This window comes from Ailuropoda melanoleuca, chromosome 4 (assembly GCF_002007445.2).
Source record: "Ailuropoda melanoleuca isolate Jingjing chromosome 4, ASM200744v2, whole genome shotgun sequence".
Taxonomy (NCBI): Eukaryota; Metazoa; Chordata; class Mammalia; order Carnivora; family Ursidae; genus Ailuropoda; species Ailuropoda melanoleuca.
In genome coordinates, this window is record NC_048221.1 from 50,250,915 (window position 1) to 50,269,808 (window position 18,894).

The 18,894-nt window shown below is 53.5% G+C and overlaps 1 protein-coding gene across 3 annotated transcripts in view; it reads right to left on the minus strand.

The window, feature by feature from the left end:
• Positions 1-18,869, minus strand: part of ATP2B2 (ATPase plasma membrane Ca2+ transporting 2) — a 164,966-nt gene extending 146,097 nt beyond the window's left edge. For all 3 annotated transcript variants that reach the window (XM_034658772.1, XM_034658771.1, XM_034658770.1), the window contains exon 1: positions 18,739-18,869. The gene's annotated coding sequence lies outside the window, so the exon portion shown is untranslated. The remainder of the gene's footprint in view (positions 1-18,738) is intronic.
• Between the last annotated feature and the right edge of the window lie 25 nt (positions 18,870-18,894).

An 18,894-nucleotide genomic window follows, 5' to 3' on the forward strand; every position in this document is an offset into this window, starting at 1 on the left:
ACCACCACCCCCAGTGAGTGCGCGCACACACACACACACACACACACACACACACACACACACGACCAAAGTAAATCCCCAAATGGAACCAAAGACCAAACCCCAAACAAGAAAGCCCTGTGTTAGGAAGGGGATGCTAGGGGTCAGTAGGGTTCTAAGACAAGTTGTAAGGCTTTGCCTGGCTTATTTGAGGCTGTAAGAAGTTCAGGTTACTGGAAAGGGCACAGGGCAATCCCTCACTTCTTAGCATGAAGCTGGTAGGCCACTGAGCCCTGGGAATAACCTGCATTCTGTCTCTGGTTCTGTGGCCTTATGGGGGGTGAAGAACGTGTTCTGTGGGCAAGGACTGGTCTGGTTCGTTCACACCATGTCCGGTGCCCTCAGCTCAGAGTAATTGCTCACTGAATGCTTGTTAATGAATAAATGAATGAGGGTTGGGTTGGACAGCAAAAAACCAGAGGGGACTGGCCACTAGTGTCCATGGGCATCACCAGCTTGGGACATGGTGCCAGGTACTGCCCAATGCCACCAACTGAGAGTACCTCCAATAATATATCCTCTGTCATGCCCCCTGCTCAAGAACCTAATGGCTCCCACTGACTCTGAGAAAAAGTTTGGATTCTGTAATCTGGCATTCAAGGCCTGCCTACTTTCCTCTCTCCCTGCCTCCCTGCCTCCCTGCCACTTTGCTTTCATCCATTCATCCATCTCTCCATCCCTCCATCCATCCACCCACCCATCCTTTCATGCAATATTCACTGAGTGCTCACCACGTTCTAGACAATATGCTAGGTGCTGGGATCACTTCTGTAATAAAATTATCTCACCAAATATCCATCTGCAAATCCTGTCTGCTCTACCTTCAAAACATACAAACAATGTGGTTACTTCTTACCACCTCCACAGTCTCTGCCCTGGCCCAAGCCACCAGCTTCTCACCAGGCTCACTGCAAAAGCCTCCTCCCTGCGCTCTCTGCCTCTCACCCCTGCACCCCCTCCCATCTGTTCTCCATACACAGCCAGAGGCAAATCAGTTCCTCTTTTTCTTCTTTTTTTTATATAATCACACCCATTTTATTTATTTTTTTCTTATTTTTTTAATGTTTTTTTATTATATTATGTTAGTCACCATACAGTACATCTCCGGTTTCCGATGTAAAGTTCGATGATTCATTAGTTGCGTATAACACCCAGTGCACCATGCAATACGTGCCCTCCTTAATACCCATCACCGGTTTATCCCATTCCTCCCACCCCCCTCCCCTCTGAAGCCCTCAGTTTGTTTCTCAGAGTCCATAGTCTCTCATGCTTCATTCCCCCTTCTGATTACCCCCCCTTTCTTTATCCCTTTCTTCCCCTACTGATCTTCCTAGTTCTTATGTTCCATAGATGAGAGAAATCATATGATAATTGTCTTTCTCTGCTTGACTTATTTCACTTAGCATTATATTCTCCAGTGCCGTCCATGTTGCAGCAAATGTTGAGAATTCGTTCTTTCTGATAGCTGAGTAATATTCCATTGTATATATGGACCACACTTCTTAATCCAGTCATCTGTTGAAGGGCATCTCGGCTCTGTCCACGATTTAGCTATTGTGGACATTGCTGCTATGAACATTGGGGTGCATATGGCCCTTCTCTTCACTACATCTGTATCTTTGGGTAAACATCTCTCTTCTGTTCTGAATCCTCCTGTTGCTCCTGTCATTCACCCAGGAGAAACCAAAGTCCCTACAATGGCCCATGAAGCCATGCATAATTTGCACTCCCCACCCCCCTGTTACCTCTCTGAACAACTCTCCTAACCTCCCCCTCGCTCACTCCCCTCTCTGGCCTCCTCACCATTCCTTGAATCCAGTGAAAATGCATCCACCTCAGGGCTTTTTCACTGGCTGCTACTTCTGCCTGGAACCCTCTTCCCCAGACAGCCATGTGGCTTCCTCGGGTGTCTGCTCAAATGCTCCCTTCCCAGGGAGGCCATACCTGACCCTCTCTTCGAAACAACTCTCTTCATCTTCCTTCCTCTGCCTTATTTTTCTCCATACTCCTTGACATGCCACTCACTTATGTCTTGCTTCTTTCCTGCCCCTTGACTGCAAGACCGGGAGGCAGTGAACTGGCTTGTTGCACTTAGCATAACGTCCTCAGTGCCTGGAGCACAGTAGGCCCTCAGCAGACGGCTGTTCATGGAGTGAACGAACCTCCCCCCCATTCCTTAGGTATGGTGGTTATTTTCTTTCTCAGAAGGACTTTCACACTCCTTCAGTCAGTGGTTCCCCAGGGTTTGTTGTAGTCATCCCTTTGGTCTCTCATTAAGCAGATTTGCAGACCCTTCCCCAGCATCAGATTCACAGGTTCTCCCCAACCTACTTTCTCTCTCACCATCTCTGGCCCTTTCTAAAAGGCCCACACACCTGCTGGGACTTCCGTGGCCTCTCCCTCGATGCCCCCATCCATCCCAAAGCCCCGTCAGCTTGCCTGTCGCCCATCTCGTGGCAGTCTGCTCCTCTGTTCTGCTCCTGCTCACCTGGATGCCTGACCGGCCTCCTCATGGGCCTCCAGCCTCATCCTTCCAACCTGCTATCCCCACTGGGGCCACGGGATCTTCCAAATGAGCAGGTCTGGTCACATTAGTCCCCAGCTTAGAACCATTCAGCCCACTGCCCTTGGCTTGGCCTGGCTGGCTCTCCCGCCCAGCACTCACCGCCCCCGCCTGCCGCCTTCTGCTCTGGGCGGCTGGTGGCGGGTGGCTTCCTCCCCCGCTCAAGCTGCGCTTTTGCCTGGAGCACCCTTTCCACTTCCTACCTTCCTTCCAGTTGGCTAGCTCTTCTTTATCCTTCCACTCGGCTGCCATGTGAGGACCCCTTGAGGTGGTTCCCCAAGAGCCCAACAAAGGGCTGGTGGGGGGTGCCTCNTCATATGATAATTGTCTTTCTCTGCTTGACTTATTTCACTTAGCATTATCTCCTCCAGTGCCGTCCATGTTGCAGCAAATGTTGAGAATTCGTTCTTTCTGATAGCTGAGTAATATTCCATTGTATATATGGACCACACTTCTTAATCCAGTCATCTGTTGAAGGGCATCTCGGCTCTGTCCACGATTTAGATTGTGGACATTGCTGCTATGAACATTGGGGTGCATATGGCCCTTCTCTTCACTACATCTGTATCTTTGGGTAAACATCTCTCTTCTGTTCTGAATCCTCCTGTTGCTCCTGTCATTCACCCAGGAGAAACCAAAGTCCCTACAATGGCCCATGAAGCCATGCATAATTTGCACTCCCCACCCCCCTGTTACCTCTCTGAACAACTCTCCTAACCTCCCCCTCGCTCACTCCCCTCTCTGGCCTCCTCACCATTCCTTGAATCCAGTGAAAATGCATCCACCTCAGGGCTTTTTCACTGGCTGCTACTTCTGCCTGGAACCCTCTTCCCCAGACAGCCATGTGGCTTCCTCGGGTGTCTGCTCAAATGCTCCCTTCCCAGGGAGGCCATACCTGACCCTCTCTTCGAAACAACTCTCTTCATCTTCCTTCCTCTGCCTTATTTTTCTCCATACTCCTTGACATGCCACTCACTTATGTCTTGCTTCTTTCCTGCCCCTTGACTGCAAGACCGGGAGGCAGTGAACTGGCTTGTTGCACTTAGCATAACGTCCTCAGTGCCTGGAGCACAGTAGGCCCTCAGCAGACGGCTGTTCATGGAGTGAACGAACCTCCCCCCCATTCCTTAGGTATGGTGGTTATTTTCTTTCTCAGAAGGACTTTCACACTCCTTCAGTCAGTGGTTCCCCAGGGTTTGTTGTAGTCATCCCTTTGGTCTCTCATTAAGCAGATTTGCAGACCCTTCCCCAGCATCAGATTCACAGGTTCTCCCCAACCTACTTTCTCTCTCACCATCTCTGGCCCTTTCTAAAAGGCCCACACACCTGCTGGGACTTCCGTGGCCTCTCCCTCGATGCCCCCATCCATCCCAAAGCCCCGTCAGCTTGCCTGTCGCCCATCTCGTGGCAGTCTGCTCCTCTGTTCTGCTCCTGCTCACCTGGATGCCTGACCGGCCTCCTCATGGGCCTCCAGCCTCATCCTTCCAACCTGCTATCCCCACTGGGGCCACGGGATCTTCCAAATGAGCAGGTCTGGTCACATTAGTCCCCAGCTTAGAACCATTCAGCCCACTGCCCTTGGCTTGGCCTGGCTGGCTCTCCCGCCCAGCACTCACCGCCCCCGCCTGCCGCCTTCTGCTCTGGGCGGCTGGTGGCGGGTGGCTTCCTCCCCCGCTCAAGCTGCGCTTTTGCCTGGAGCACCCTTTCCACTTCCTACCTTCCTTCCAGTTGGCTAGCTCTTCTTTATCCTTCCACTCGGCTGCCATGTGAGGACCCCTTGAGGTGGTTCCCCAAGAGCCCAACAAAGGGCTGGTGGGGGGTGCCTCCTCTGGGTCTGCCCCCGCCCCCCTCCCCCACCCCAGCTTCCCCAAGCCTGGTTGATAGCACACGGTTTGCAATGACTGGTCACCCTGCCAGACCCGGACTCTGGGACTGTGAAGCAACTGTCGTCACGGTCAGGCGTTGGGAGTCAGGCCGCTGGCTGGGTGCCCTTGGGCAGCTCACTGTCTCAGAGTCTCAGTTTTCTCATGTGTGCAATGGGGATAATACCTGCCAGAGGCCTGTTATATTAAGTGAGTCCTGCAGAGCACTCAGAACAGCACCTGTGTCTGTGTCAGTCAACAGCATCATGATTTGGAAACTGGCCCAGGGAAGGAGCCCAGGGGGCTCTGACCTGTAGGAGCATCTGGCTGCCCAGGGCCTCCTCCTGTGTGCTGGGCCTGCCCCTGGGGGCAGGGGCTGGGTTAGGGGGACAGCACATCACCTTGGCCTCTCTCTGACTTTCTCCTTTCTAAGAAGCTTCAGTTTGCTTCAGTTGATATTTTAAAATAAGAGACTGTTCTCTGACTTTACCTCCTGCCCTGGTTTGTGCATGGCTTTTTTTAGCCGATCTTTTGCATCCAGCCTTTTTACGGGAGCCAGATTCCCTGCCCCCCGCCCCCGGGTCTCAGGGCTACTTGTCGGGGAGGGGGTGATGACGTACCCTGCTGTGCCATGCCATCCGCCATCCACATCATCAAGGGGGAAGGAGGGAAATGCCCACCCCCGGCAAACCCCAGCCAGACTGCACTGGGCACCGCATGGGCGCTGGCACCTGACTGTGGTAATGAGGGCACGGAGAGGGCATACCACAGCTGGTAAACGGCAGAGCCAGCGGCTTGCAGGCCCGTGCCCTCTGCACTAGCCTCCACGGCCTCTCATTCAAGGACTGCTGAGCTGCCAGGATGGCCATAGTACTGGGACAGAGTAAAGTCACAGGTATGAGTACAAAGACCCCATGGAGAAGGAACAAAACCCCTAGGAACTTCTATCTGCCAGTGAGGGAAAGAACAAACAGGAGAAGGAAGCAGCAAATTGCCAGATTTTGATGAATCAAAGCTGGATTGTGAGTGGCACCAGGATTGTACATACCATTAAGAAAGAAAAAGCACTTCCAATAAAACCAGGGTGCGCCATCAGCTGCAAGACGTATCCCGGACTCGGGGAACGTGACCACATGGAAAAAAGTGTGCGTCCCCATATGGACAAAACGGTACTGACCGTGGTCACATCAGGTCACTGTGGGATGTGGGGAGAGGAAAAGGCGCCCGTTGCAATGGACCCTTCTGTGTAGCAAGCCATGTGTTTTAACAAGCATGCCCTTAGTTTTGTAATTCAAATGACTGCAGTTTAAAAAAGGAAAACAGGGTTTTCCAAGTGGTAGCTGCCTGGTTTCCTTTCTGGCCACCTCCTGGCCTGGGGACACAGTAATTGGCAGCTCTGGGTGCCCTGCTGGGGACTTGCATGGGGGAGGGCAGGTAAGCACCAGGCACACTCTTTCCAGAGCTCGGTCTGTGTGGGTCTAATCAGCAGAAATTTCCCTTTATTAAGGCCTGGCCCCCAAACCCATCATTAAGTGCTCTTCAAGCTTGAAAGTTCACAGTGGACCGACCACAAACAATGTGACAAAGCCCAATTTCCCAGAGAACAGGACAGCTGAGAGCTCTTCCTCCTAGACCTTCCTCTGCTTTATTCTGCCTCATACCGTGCTACAGGACCTACAGACTCGTCTGTCCATCTGTCCTTTACCGCCCTCCGCCCAGCTAGAATGTAAAGGGTGGGAGACGCAGATGGCATTGCTTTCACTGAAGACTGCACAGAGAGGCTCACTAAAGGCAGGGGAGTTGAGTGTGGGGTCCTAGGCAACTGCCCACAATCATCTCCAGCCCCTCCTGTAGATACTAGGTCAAGAATGAGTTTGCACAAAACAGAAAGCCTCCCCCAGGGCTAGCCCTTGAATGCAATAGTCAGCCAGACAGACAAGCTTCCTGTCCTCAAGGAGCTGATTGTCTAGAGGGGAGACAGACAACAAACAAGGGAATAAATACAGAAAAGAATGTCAATGTGATAAGTTCTGTTAAAACACAAATGCCATGACAGGGGAAGCTCTTTCTAATAGATGAGGGATGGCCTCAGTGGGGAATTGCCACTTATCTTGATGAGAAGGAACCTATCATATAGAGAGAAGGAGAGAAAGAATTCTAGATAGTGAAACAGCATATGCAAAGGCCCTGAGACAGGAAAGAGGTTGATAAGTTTCAAGAATGGGAAGGAAGCCAGCAAGCTAGAGAAGAGTGAGTGAGGAAAGAAGGGTGGGATGAGTGGCCAGACACTGAGAGGCTATGAAAGGAGGCTGGGTTTTATCCTGTGCCTCATGGGGAAGACTGCAGAGTTTTAAGCAGGGAGCACCATAGTCTGATTCATATTGTTAGAAGAGTCCATCTGGCCACTTAGGGAGAACAGATGATGGGGGGCCACAAGAGAGGATAGGGGGGAACCAGTGAGGGAGGTCACCCTTTCATTTATTCAACATGTGCTTATTCAACAACATTTTAATGAAATCTCTGAAAAACACAAAAATAAAAATAATTGAAACTCATTGGCTAAGGCACATCTCCAGAGGCCCAGGGTCTGCTGCCTGGGTGCTTATAATAACAGGAGAGTCAGGAAGGTCTTCCTGAACAAGGAGACATTTCACTGGGGTCTTGAAGGATGGCTTAGGGTGTTCCAGGGGTTGGCATGGCTTGGGCAAAGCCTCAGAGGTGACGGGAAAGGTCAGTGTGAATGGGAGCTGTGCTCCAATTTGTATAAAGGACTAAATTCCTGACCGGCTTAGTGCATGAAGTAATTCACTGACAAAGAAGTGGTATGAAGGGGAAGTGGAAGATGCTGGAAGGGTAGGTGGGGGATAAATCACAGATGGGGGCTGAGGAGACTTGGCAGTGGGGAACACTGAAGACCTTGACCAGAGAGTGACAGTCCAGATGGGCATTCTGAGAAGGCATCCCCGGTGGCCATGAAGGAAACTACAGCAAGATTCAGGCAGAGAGAGCAAAGGGGAGTGCAGGCTCGTCTTCCCATTCTGAATCTATGAATAATAATAGTACTAGTAATACTGACAATAGATACTTCATAGAGTTTCCTGTGAAGAGCGTCAGGTACTGTTCTAAGCTCCTTGCACCTATTAAATTATTTAATCTGCGCAAGAACCCTATGAAATAGGTACTGTCATTTACTCCCATTTACAGGTGAGGTAACAGGTACAGCCAGGGTAGATCACTTGCTCAAGGTCACACAGCGAGGAAGCACTGGGGCTGGGAATCAAGCCCAGGCTTCTAGGCTCTAGAGTACACTCTTAACCACTGCCCTGTGCTGTCTTCTCCGTTTTACACCCCACAATTCTCTATCCTGGGATTTTGTCTCCTTGACAGAGAAAACCCCCCCTGGACAGTGCCTTTGGCTGCCCTCCGAAGCCCTAAGAATACAGCTATACGTCCCTCCACGTACACAAACTGACCAGCTCCCACTCACAGCACAGTTGCTAAGCAGGCGAGTCCCTGACCCTCTCTGAGGGAGCTGTGTCCCCCTCTGTAGAGTGAGGATAGAACGCCATTCACACAGGATGGACATGAGAACTGCGTGTCAGACACTGGTGTGGCCATCACAGTCGCCACCAGGCATGGAGCAGGGGCTGGGCAGGGTCTTTGACTCCCATCTTGCATCATCTCCACAAGGGCGACAGCCATTTCCCCCCCGCCCCAACACAGGAGACAACACTGAGGCTCAGAAAGGAACAATAACGCACCCACAGAAACACGGTTTGGCAGAGTTGGGATCTGAATTACAGTTCCCTCAGTAGGGCCTAGGAGGCGCTTAAGGCATTGAAGACTTCTCTTCAAAATGTGGACCTGGTGTGACTCCAACCCTACGGGGATACTGGGATGTCCTTTAGGGAATGAGGATGAAGAGCAAGGATGTGGCTGATTCCTGGGGCCTGGGCCTGTCACTGCCAAGGGGTCAGCCTCAAGGGTCTCCTGAACTTGCTCCCATGCGCAGCTATGCTGGGGACACAGCCGTGTATGAATGGCCCTGCTCCCGGCTTAGGGTCTGGCCCAAGGGCTCACCCTTTCTCCTGGAGGGTTGAGGGGTATGGCAGCCGATATCATGATGGGATCCCGGCCTTCAGTACTCTCCGCAACCTCAGGCAATGCTGCTCTGGGCCTCAGTTTCTCCTTGAACCCAAAGGGCACAGCAGGATGATAAGAAGCTGGGCTTCCTCGAAGCTCTGAGAGTCTGCCCAAACCGCTGCACTTCTCCAAGACCGGCTCTCCTCCCCTCTAAATGGGACCAGTGGCACTTGGGAAAGGTAAAGGAAGGCACGCTTGCTGAGCGCCTAGCACAGCCAGTGCTCGCTTAACAATAGCTGCTATGATTATCCCAGCTTACCCCCAAGGCTGCGGCAGGGCTCAGGGGAGCTCACCATGCAAAGGCTTGCTGGCCACTTTCCAACACTGGTGTTTGCATTCGTTTTAAGCTGCTGCAGTCCCATTGTAGAGGTTTGACTTGAGTTCAGAGAGACTCCCTGGAGAAGCTTTTGGAGGTCCCAGGGCAAGGGAAGCTGTTGGAATTCCCTTCTCTTGAGGCCATCGGGGCAGACTGTGGCCCCTGAGAGGGCAGAGGACACTCTTAAACAGCTCTGGAGCCCAATGCTCAGCCACACTGGGCATGAGCACAGGGGTGGCAAGGCCTCAGACTTCTTCCTCTACTGGTCCCATTTAACAGATGAGGAAACTGAGGCCCCGTGAGATCCAAGGACTGTGGTTGTTGAGGCAAAGTCTTGGACACATAAGTTACTCATGGTCCGGTCCCCAAGCTGGATATTAGCTCTCAGCTGCCACCTCGCACCTGGGGCTGTCCCAGCTGTCTCTAGAGCTAATTCATCTCCGGGTTTGGCCAGGAGCTGGGCACACGGCCTGGCACAGACCAGCTACTCAGCCAATATTGGTTTTATTGATTTACATTCTCTCCCCTCTTCAAGATCCTCTGAGCTTGGAAACTTGAAATTGGCTGGAGGTGGGATGGAGAAAGGCCTCATTTTAATCTGAAGTGAGTCATGTAAGTTGATAAATTTAGAAGTGGCCTAAAGAGCTCTTGATCTCCTGCCTTCAGATAGTTGCTAGAAGAGACTGGTTCTCAGCAATCTTTGCATTGCAAACGCACATGTAAGCATGGAAACTGTCGCGCTCAGCCTGGGTCCCCCCCATGAGTCTGTGGCGCGGGTACCCTGGCTGCTGGGCTATTACACCTTCTCTGCAGAATTCCCCTGGGCTGAACGGGGGCTGCTGCTGTCTCAGGCTTGCTCCTGAGGACCTCCACCCCAGATCCACATGTGTGTGCAAACACACAGCCACGAGCTCCTTCCCTCCAGCCCTGTCCCTTGCCTATGACATTGACTAGCAGCAATGCCTGGGCAAATTTGAATCTCACCCATTTAAAGTCTTAGGGGGCACATCTGGCCCCAGAAGTCCTTGTTTTAAAGATGGAAATTAGTGCCCAAAGAGGGACGGCGATGGGTCCAAGGTCACTTGGGCTGTTTGTCAGGCTAGGCTGCACCCAGGTATCTCCTTCCGCACTCCCACTTCAATCCATTCTGTGGCCCTCTCTGCCCAGTGACTGGGCCAGGCAGCTAGCCACGGCTTTTGCTCTCTCCAGGAGGGAGTTCTGCTGCGTCAACCCTGCAGTAGCCACTGAGAAGGCCAGGAAGTGCTGGCTGGTAGGCATGCAGGGTGGCCGGCAGACTCTGCTGACCTTGGGCATGGCCCAGCTCAGCCCCCTCCCCTGTACAGTGGTGAACAAGCAGAAGTGTGAAGGGAGAAGGAAACCATTTCTGAAGAGAGCCCTGACCCCGAGGGTGCTGTATCTGGCTGCAGCTTCTTCTAGAAACCCGCCCTCCCCGGGCAAGGACCGCTTTTCCATAAGAATCAGAGTCCTAGGGAAAGATGGCAATACTGAGCTGCAGCCTGGACACTGGGCAGAGCCAGCTGTGCGACCTCGGGCATACCCACATGGCTCTTGGCCTCAGCTGCCCCATCTGTAAAACAAGTGCAGTCTGTATTGTTATTACTTTATTGAGCCCAGTGTCTATTTCAGCTGCCATTTATTGAACTAGAAGCGACTCATTAGAAGTTCATCAAAAAACAATTGCCTTCACTTCTGCCAAGCACTGCCCTAAGCACTTTAATTTTACTTAATTCTCCTAGCCATCCTATGAACTGGAGACTTTTGTTATTCCATTTTATAGATGGTGGCACTGAAGCACAGAGACGTTAAAACTTGCTCTAGGTCACACAGCAAGGAAATGGTAGAGCAGGAATTGGAATCCCAGAATCTTTAATTTAAACTCATCCCTGTACTACAGTCTTTGTTGCTTGTTTTGAGCTGCCAATTACTAAGCACCTACTGTATACAGGCACTCTGCTAGGTACATGATTCACGCATAAGCTTGCTGACTTCTCACAATAGCCCTGGGAGGAAGAGGAAAAAAGGTTTCTGCATGGTGCACAGAAATGCCCAAGGTCCCGCAGTGACTGAAATGGGGAGGCAGGCAGGAGACTGGCTTGTTCCCCCCCGTTTGGTCCTTTATAGGTTTTATCTTATTTATCGTATTTCACTGAATCTAAGGTGCATCCATTGTAAGATGCATTGCTATTTTACATATACTTCAGAAAGAAAAAGGCGTGACCGGCTCTCCTGTGACATGCTACCAGTTATAATAGGTGCCCCTCTTTCCAAGATGTCAAAACATGCGTCTGGGAACCTACACAATTCAGCTGTATTCATAAGAACCCTATAAGGTGGGCACTATTGTCCCCATTTTACAACTGAGGGAACCAAGGCTCAGTGCCCAGGTCTTGGCTCTGATGCTACGTCCTGAACCACCTGCTAATGTGGCCGCAAGGTCAGCCCACGGGGGATATGCACCCTGCCCTCAGGCACAGGTCAGGGCACTGAGAAGACGCAACACAGGCAGCAGAAGCCCAGCACCCCTTGCTCTGGATGAGGCCTTCACCCAGTGCAGAGGCCTCAGCCAGACTGGGGGACACCCCGAAATGGTTTCTCAAGGAAGCCCTACTGCTCCACAGCCTTGCCAGAAAAATGTGCCAGCTCAGCTTCCCATGCCACCCTTGAGCTCTTGCTCCAGCCAGTGAGGCGGGGGTTTGAGGGGGCCAGGCTGGAATGAGCTCTTCTGGATGACATTCCCCACGCCTCCTGCAAAGCAGTCCCTGGGGTGGCCAGACGTGGCTCCGTGGTGCAGCCCAAGCCAATTTGGAGAACACTACAGCTTTATAGAAAACTGCTATCGGGGTGGGCCTAGGAGCCCCACAGAGACGTGCTTCCTTCCTTCAAAGCTCTATGGCTCATGGACCCAAAACAGGATCATTCATGCCTGGCTTCTTCCCACAGGCTCTTCAGCCTCATAGACTCCACCACAGCACAACTTCCCCGGGCCTTTGCAAAAATTAAATCCACCTGCCTGCCTCTCCTGCGACTAGGACTTGCCTCTTCCAAGGCCATCGTTAAGGAAGCCCTCTGGGGGCCTTTTTCCAGAAGCAGGAGAGAAGTTCAACATTTCTGAACGTCTAGCGTGACTGGGGCTGCATTCGTGGCAGTTTTCTATCCATCACATTACACACTGTCTTGTTAGGCAGGTTGCTTCAACTCCACTTTGCATGTCAGGGTGCCAAGCTCAGCAGGGCAGAGCTACTGGCTCAAGGTCACAGCAGTAAACACGGGCATTAGGATTTAAATTCAAGTCTTTCCGATGGCACGAGAGGAGGCCGTTTTAATATCCATCTCTGGACATGCCCTGAGCCAAGTGGTCCCTTAGCATTGCTTTACTCAACCCTTACAGAACAAATAATAGTATGATGATGATAACACTATTGTTATTTCCATTTTACAGATGACGAAACATCCTCTGAGCCTTCGATGGGCCCATAACTCCAGGCCAGGCACTTCGGCAGAATCCCACTTGCCTCTCATGACATCTGGGAAGGTGGGTACTTTCATGGATAAGTAAACCAAGGTTAAGTCTCTAGTTTGACGACACAGAGCTATCTAGCGGTGGAGCCACTTGGATGAGGCCTGGAATTAGCAACTACCCTCCCACACCTGAAACGAACAAATATTTGTAAAGTGCTTGAGGGTATATTTTAGCTATCAGTAATGACTATCATGATTATTAGCATTTTAGAACTTGGCGATTACCCCACCAGGTTGGTGCTGCTATCCCCATTCTCCAGATGAGAACCACGAGGTCCACAGAGAATGAATGGCAGAGATAAGAAGGCACTATGGGCTCTCAACCTGTGCTGTGCAGGTCTCCTGGGCCTAGTATAGCCCCTTCATACCTCCAAGCTCCCTTGCCCACCTCCAGCTCTCCTTTCTGGAGCTCAAGAGCCGTGGGTCTGCACAGGACGGGCTGGAATGCCTGACCCATGGGTTTCTGGTTATGGGCAGTCCCCAGCCAGCTCTAAAAAGATGGAAAGGAGAAAGAGCACCTGAGACCTGAGTTCAAATCCCAGCTGTGCCCCTCACTTGCTATGTGACTCTGGCATGTTCTTAACTTCCCTAGGCCTTGGTTTCTTTATCTGTAGAATGGGTGTTGTGAGGAATAAATGAGACACCGTACAAAGGACTTCCCAGCAGTAAAGTAGTGGAATATCAGTGATTAGAGCGGGTGGAAGTGTCCCTCCCCAAATTCATGTCCACCTGCAACTTCAGAACGTGGCCCTATTTGGAAATGGGTCTTTGCAGTTGTATTTAAAGATCTCGAGACAAAATCATCCTGGAGGGATGGGCCCTATGTCCAGTGACAGGTATCCTTATAAATAGAAGAGAGGACAGGGAGACACACCGAGAAGGTGATGTGAGGATGAAGATGAAGACAGAGATTGCAGAGAGGCAGCCACGAGCCATCGAATGCCAGGGATTGCTGGCAGGCCCCGGAAGCTGGGGGTGAGGCAGGGAGTGCAGGCTCCCTCGGGGCCTCCAGAAGGATCCGGCCCTGCTGATCCCTTGAGGTCAGACGTCCAGCCTCCAGAACCGTGACAGACTACATTTCTGTTGTTTCAAGCCACCCGGGTTGTGGTCATTTGCTTGGGTGGCCACAGGAAACAGACTGTGACAGCAGTTCGTACCTCAGCCTTGCAGTGTCTCAGACCCTTCACCCCAGGGCCAGCTGGCAGGAGAATGTGCCCTCACTGAGGACACGAGGCAGGCAGGATCACTGTTCCCTCTTTCCAGCGGAAAGCATGAGGCCAGGGGGCTGACATGACTTGCCCAAGGTCACCTGTCCCTGACTGACCTGGGCCTGGAAGCTGGCTCTCCTAACCTTTGGACCCAGGCTTCCTCCCTCAGATCGGGGGACCTCTGGAGCCTCGGAGACCGCAGCCCTGGCCTCCTTCCCCTGCCTCCAGCAGGCCGGGCCATCTTGCCTTCCACTCCTCTGACCCTGTAGGGCTTTCCTGGATTGCACAGGATGCACCGAAGGCCTTGAAAACGCTCCCTCTGTCCATGGCAGGGCTTCCTCCTGCAGACCCAGGTGAGCCCTCACACATCCCCTGGCTTCCAGTAGGATTTCAGGGGTTGCTGCAAGTGTCACCTATTTTGTCTTGTCCTCCTACAGCAGCCCTCTGAAGTGGGCAACACCTCCCATTTTACAGATCAAAAACCAGGGCTGGAAGAGGCAAAGTGACTGACTCAAAGGTCAAACTCTTCAACGGCCAGGGTAGGTTTCAAACTCACACCTCGATTCCCAATCCAGACTGATTCTCGAGCTCCACAACGTCCATTCACTGAGCCACCCATGCGGACCGCGCCCTGAGCACAGCCCTCTTTGTCCATTACTTTTCTCACTTGCCCCGTGCAATGACCTGAGTGATGGGTACACTTCCCGACCATCCACAGACGCGTGAACCGAGCTTCCACACTATTTACTGCTTTGAACTCCAGGGCTTTGCTCTCTTCCCCATCTCCCACCACCACTGACTGTCTGGGTCCGGGGCACATTCTCCATAAATATTTTCTTGTTTGAGGCTCCCACTGGAAGGGAGAAGTGGATTACTGCATGTTCAGTGTTCTGGCCTTGGAGGGGGAGGGTGGACCGGGGGACCCAGATTCCAGGCAGAAGACCCACCCCTGCCTCCCACACTGCTCTGTATGCTCCAGGAGGGGCTGGGGAGGGAGCCTGCTCACCCCCCACAAAGTGTGTATGCATGTGGCATCCAGCACCTGCACCCCAGACTGCTCTGCTGCAGCCCCCCGGGAGCGAAGGGGGGTTGAGAGGAACCATGCTGTGCACCTCAGTGTCCCTCACGGCCTCAACCTTCACCCTGCACCTATGATGTGCCAGCTGCTTCACACACATTACTTAGAATCATCCCCACAGCCCTGCTTTAAATCTGTTCCCCTTCTATAGAGGGGAAGATCGAGGTTTACAGAAGATGGGCCATTTCCCTGTCATAGAGCTGGGGAGAGCCATCACCATGACTCAACCCCAAGGCTCGGTGAGTCTCTTAGGAGCACCCCGCCCAGCCACACTGCTGAGAGATAGCCTTGTTTGCAGCTGGAAGGTTGACTGGCCCTCAGAAGGGCTTGATTTAGCTGTGCAGTGTGCAGCCAGAGCCTGGCAGTGGGATGGGGACTGGAGGGCTGGAGACCTGAGCATCCATCTCACTTTGCCACCAAATTGCCAGGGGACCTCAGTTTCCCCAAATGTGGCAGGAGCTGGTGAACAGCATGGTGCCCAGGTTACCCCCAGCTCTCAGAGCCTCGGAGATTCCCCAAACCTATTCTTAATGGCCTCAGCTCCCCCAGGTACAAAGCTATAGAGGTGAGAACCCTGGGACACCTGTGAAAACGCAGCTCTCAGGACCTCCTGAATCATTGGGTGGGGGGACCCAGAAATTTGTCCTCCACCAGGAGATTCTTTAGGTCCAGTAATGCTTGAGCCCCACCAACCTAGAGATTTCCCTTCCTTGCTTCCCCTCCTGACCTTGGTCAACTGCAGCAGCAAGGTGCTCCCCTGCTCTGGCTCCAGGCCCCGATGCCAATCACACCTCTATACACAGCCCTCTATAATGCTCAAGGCTCTCGGACAGCTGGGGGGTAAGGCCAGGCAGGAACAGGCATGTCGGGCACAGAGGAGGCGGCTGAGGTGCAGAGGGACAAAGCAACTTGCCCAAGGTCATACAGCTGGTCAGAGTAGAGGCTGAACTGGTGTGCTCATCATTTTAACTCGGAGTCAAACATTTGGAGAAAAGCAGGGGTCAAACAGGCCCCTGCTGCTTCATGCCTGGGACCTGAGTGAGCTGGTAAGGTATCCTTCTCTCCAGCAAGCACAGTGTGATCTTTGACAAATCCCTTCCCCTGACTGGGTCTCATTTCCCTCTTATGAATGGGTCCAGGCCAGGTAACTTTTTAGAAAGCACACGTCTGCTTTGGCTTTCTAGGTGCCTTCAGTTCCACCAGGTAAGAGGGTGGCACAGCTGTCTAGGACAGGGCCACATGTGCCTGTGGAGGATTCTGCTCTTAGCCTCAGGAGACTCTCTGGACCCTTTCTTGGAGCCTCATCTCCCAAATCCCAAGTTTTTGGACTGCTGGTTCCCATGATGTTGGCACCCCAAACTGGAGCTGACCTCACGGAGCAAGGGAGGGGAGGGTCTAAGAGAGCAGGCAGGGAAACTGACAGCCTGGCTTCCACCCTGTCTCTGCCATGTTGCAGCTGTGTGACCTTGGGTAAGTGTCTCCACTTCTCTGTGCAGCTTCCTCATCTGTGGCATGGGAATAACATGGCTATGGGAGGCCCCACGGAGGTGATGGATGCAGAACAGTTAGCTCGGTGAGAGCTAGCTGGCTTATTATTATTCACCCAAGTCTCCTGACCCACACCTGTGCTAGGTGCAGGGAGAGGGGGAGGGGCCCCAGTGCTGCTGTCTCTCTACAGCATAAGTCACAGGCAGCTTTTCTGATCTGGGGTCTGGAGAAGACTCTGGGGGCTGCTGGCGGGGTCCTGGGCCCCAGCTCTCAAAGACTCCACACCAGTGGGCTAGTTTCCTCAGGCCAGAGAATGGGGGTGCTGGGGCCGGTCCAGACTCCTGGTAGTCTGGGCCATGGACAGCAGCTACTCCTTCCCCCTCCTCTGTCCCCTTTCCAATTCCAGGCAACCTTCTCTGCAGCACCTCAAGAAGCCAAGGCGGCCTTTGCTGAGCCCCATCACAGCTCCCTCGGAATCTGGGCTGGCCCTTGGCTGGCCAGTGTCCCTCTGTCCTCACAGGTAGGTCCCTGAGGGCCAAGCCTGTCCCCAGTGCCCACAGAGGCACCTTCACTTACATGGAAGATGCCTGGAGGCTGAGGGGTGGATGCGTGCATGCAGCATCCACAGCGGTGCTGCATCTGTGTGCCTGGGCCGTCTTCGTACAGGTGCAACCCACATTCATTCACCTGTGGGCACGTTCCAGCATGCCGGGTGCCTGCTAACGTGCGGACGGGCGTGCAGATGGCATTCGGGACACCACATACGTGCGCTCGTCATTTTCACATGGGGGCCAGCCTGCACGTGGCCACATGCCACACTCGTGGCTGCCACTGGGCATTGTATGCAGGCCAGTTAGCCCCTCGGCAGCCTCCCGCGTTCCCGTGAGCAGGCATTAGAGCTACAGGCATGTGTGGTATGCCGCGGGCACAGGTGTGTGTGTGCGTGCATGAGGCATTCATGTGCATGCTGTAGTTTGCAGGTGAGCGGGTGCTCTTCAGGGATATGAGTTGTACCCACATGTGCTGAGGTGTGTCTATGGGCACAGGAACGCATGTGTATATGATTTGAACATGTACAATACACTACTACGTGTACTATATTTGTATATGTGCATCTGTGCGGATCTGTGGCTGTGTATATGCCCTGATGAGAATGGGACTGGGGGTACAAAGGTAGCTAAATAACATGGGCTTTTTGTATCTCTCCTGGACTCCCCCTACAGGGTTCCCCCAGAGCTGTGGTAGCCCCTCCCTGCCACTGTCCCTTCAATGAAGTTAACAGGCGGAGGCCCCCGGGGGCCTGCGCTCCAAGCCCCCTCCTACTGCACACGTCAAAGGAGAATTTCTACGGACGGTGCCTGCAGCTCTGGAAATGCCCCAAACGTCAGCTCTGCCTCCTCCCCGCGATTTGGAGAGAAATGCAGGCAAGGAGGGGAGACCACTTTGTGCTGGGTGAGGGGCACTCAGCGTCACACCAAGACCCTCTGCTGGCTGAGCTTGCCTACTGGCTTATCCTTCTGAAGGTCGAGCCTGGCTGGGCCTCTGCCTGGGGGCCCCAAGACCCCTGGGGGCACTTCCCTGACTGGGGCAGGCCAGCCACAGAGACCCCTCCCCATACAACCTAGGTGAACAGAGAACAGCCATGGAATGGCCACTTGGCTAGAAAGGGTGGCTGCCTGCAAGGTGGCCCACCCATGGAGAGTGCAGAGCCCAGCTGATGGGTTTCCCAATCCTGACCCTCCAGGGGTCAGGGAGGAGCCCCAGGTACCTAGCTCTGAGCCAGAGTCCACCCCGACTGGCAGAGGAACTGGGCTTCTGGGCTGAAAGTGCTAACTCCACCACCCAGCATGACTGCTGCAAAATGGCCTGGCCATCCCACTCCTGCCCCCCTTCTGGCCATCTTGGGGACCTGGGGACTCATCCCTGTCACCACATGCCTTGGCTGGCTTGACCTGGTGGTCCTGGCACATGGCAGCCCACCTGCTAGGGGGACCCTCTGTGGGAGTCTCCCTCTGCCTCTTTCCTGGAACCCAGTGGGGGCCGGGCAGGAGGCACCCTCTAGTCCTCTGCGTCTCCCTGGGACGAAGCTCAGACGGAAGAGAACCTTGCCCTGCTACCGGCTTGCTGGTCCTTGCATAACATCCATCCGGGGGCATTTGCTGAGCAGACGCTGCCGGCATCTACCTGAGACCTTGGGCATCCGCCTGTCCAAGGGCCCCCTGCTCAAGTCCCCAGCACCCCAGTCCTATCCCCCAGCACACGGACCCTCACAGTCCTGTCTCCCTAAGCGGCGGCTCCCAATGCAGCCTCAGCTGCTGCCAGATAAACAAGCCCGGCTCCCCCCCCCCCCCCCCCCACTTCCACGCTGCCACCACCACCATCAGCGCTGAAAAAAATCAAATGAAATGAAACAAAATAAAATGGGTGAGGGAGGAAGGGGAGAGCGGAGTGGGGCGCTTTTTATTTTTTATTTTCTCATGCTGAGGGATGCCGGTACTTACTTGGCTACGAAAATCACCACAAATCCAGCACGGTTTCCAGGCGGGCAGCCCCGTAATCTCGGTGCGGCAGCTGGTGCCGGGCTGAGCCCAGCCAGCGTGCCCGGGTCCCTCTGCAGACCTGTACCATCCTGCCCGAGCAGGTGGGGGGGCGGGGGG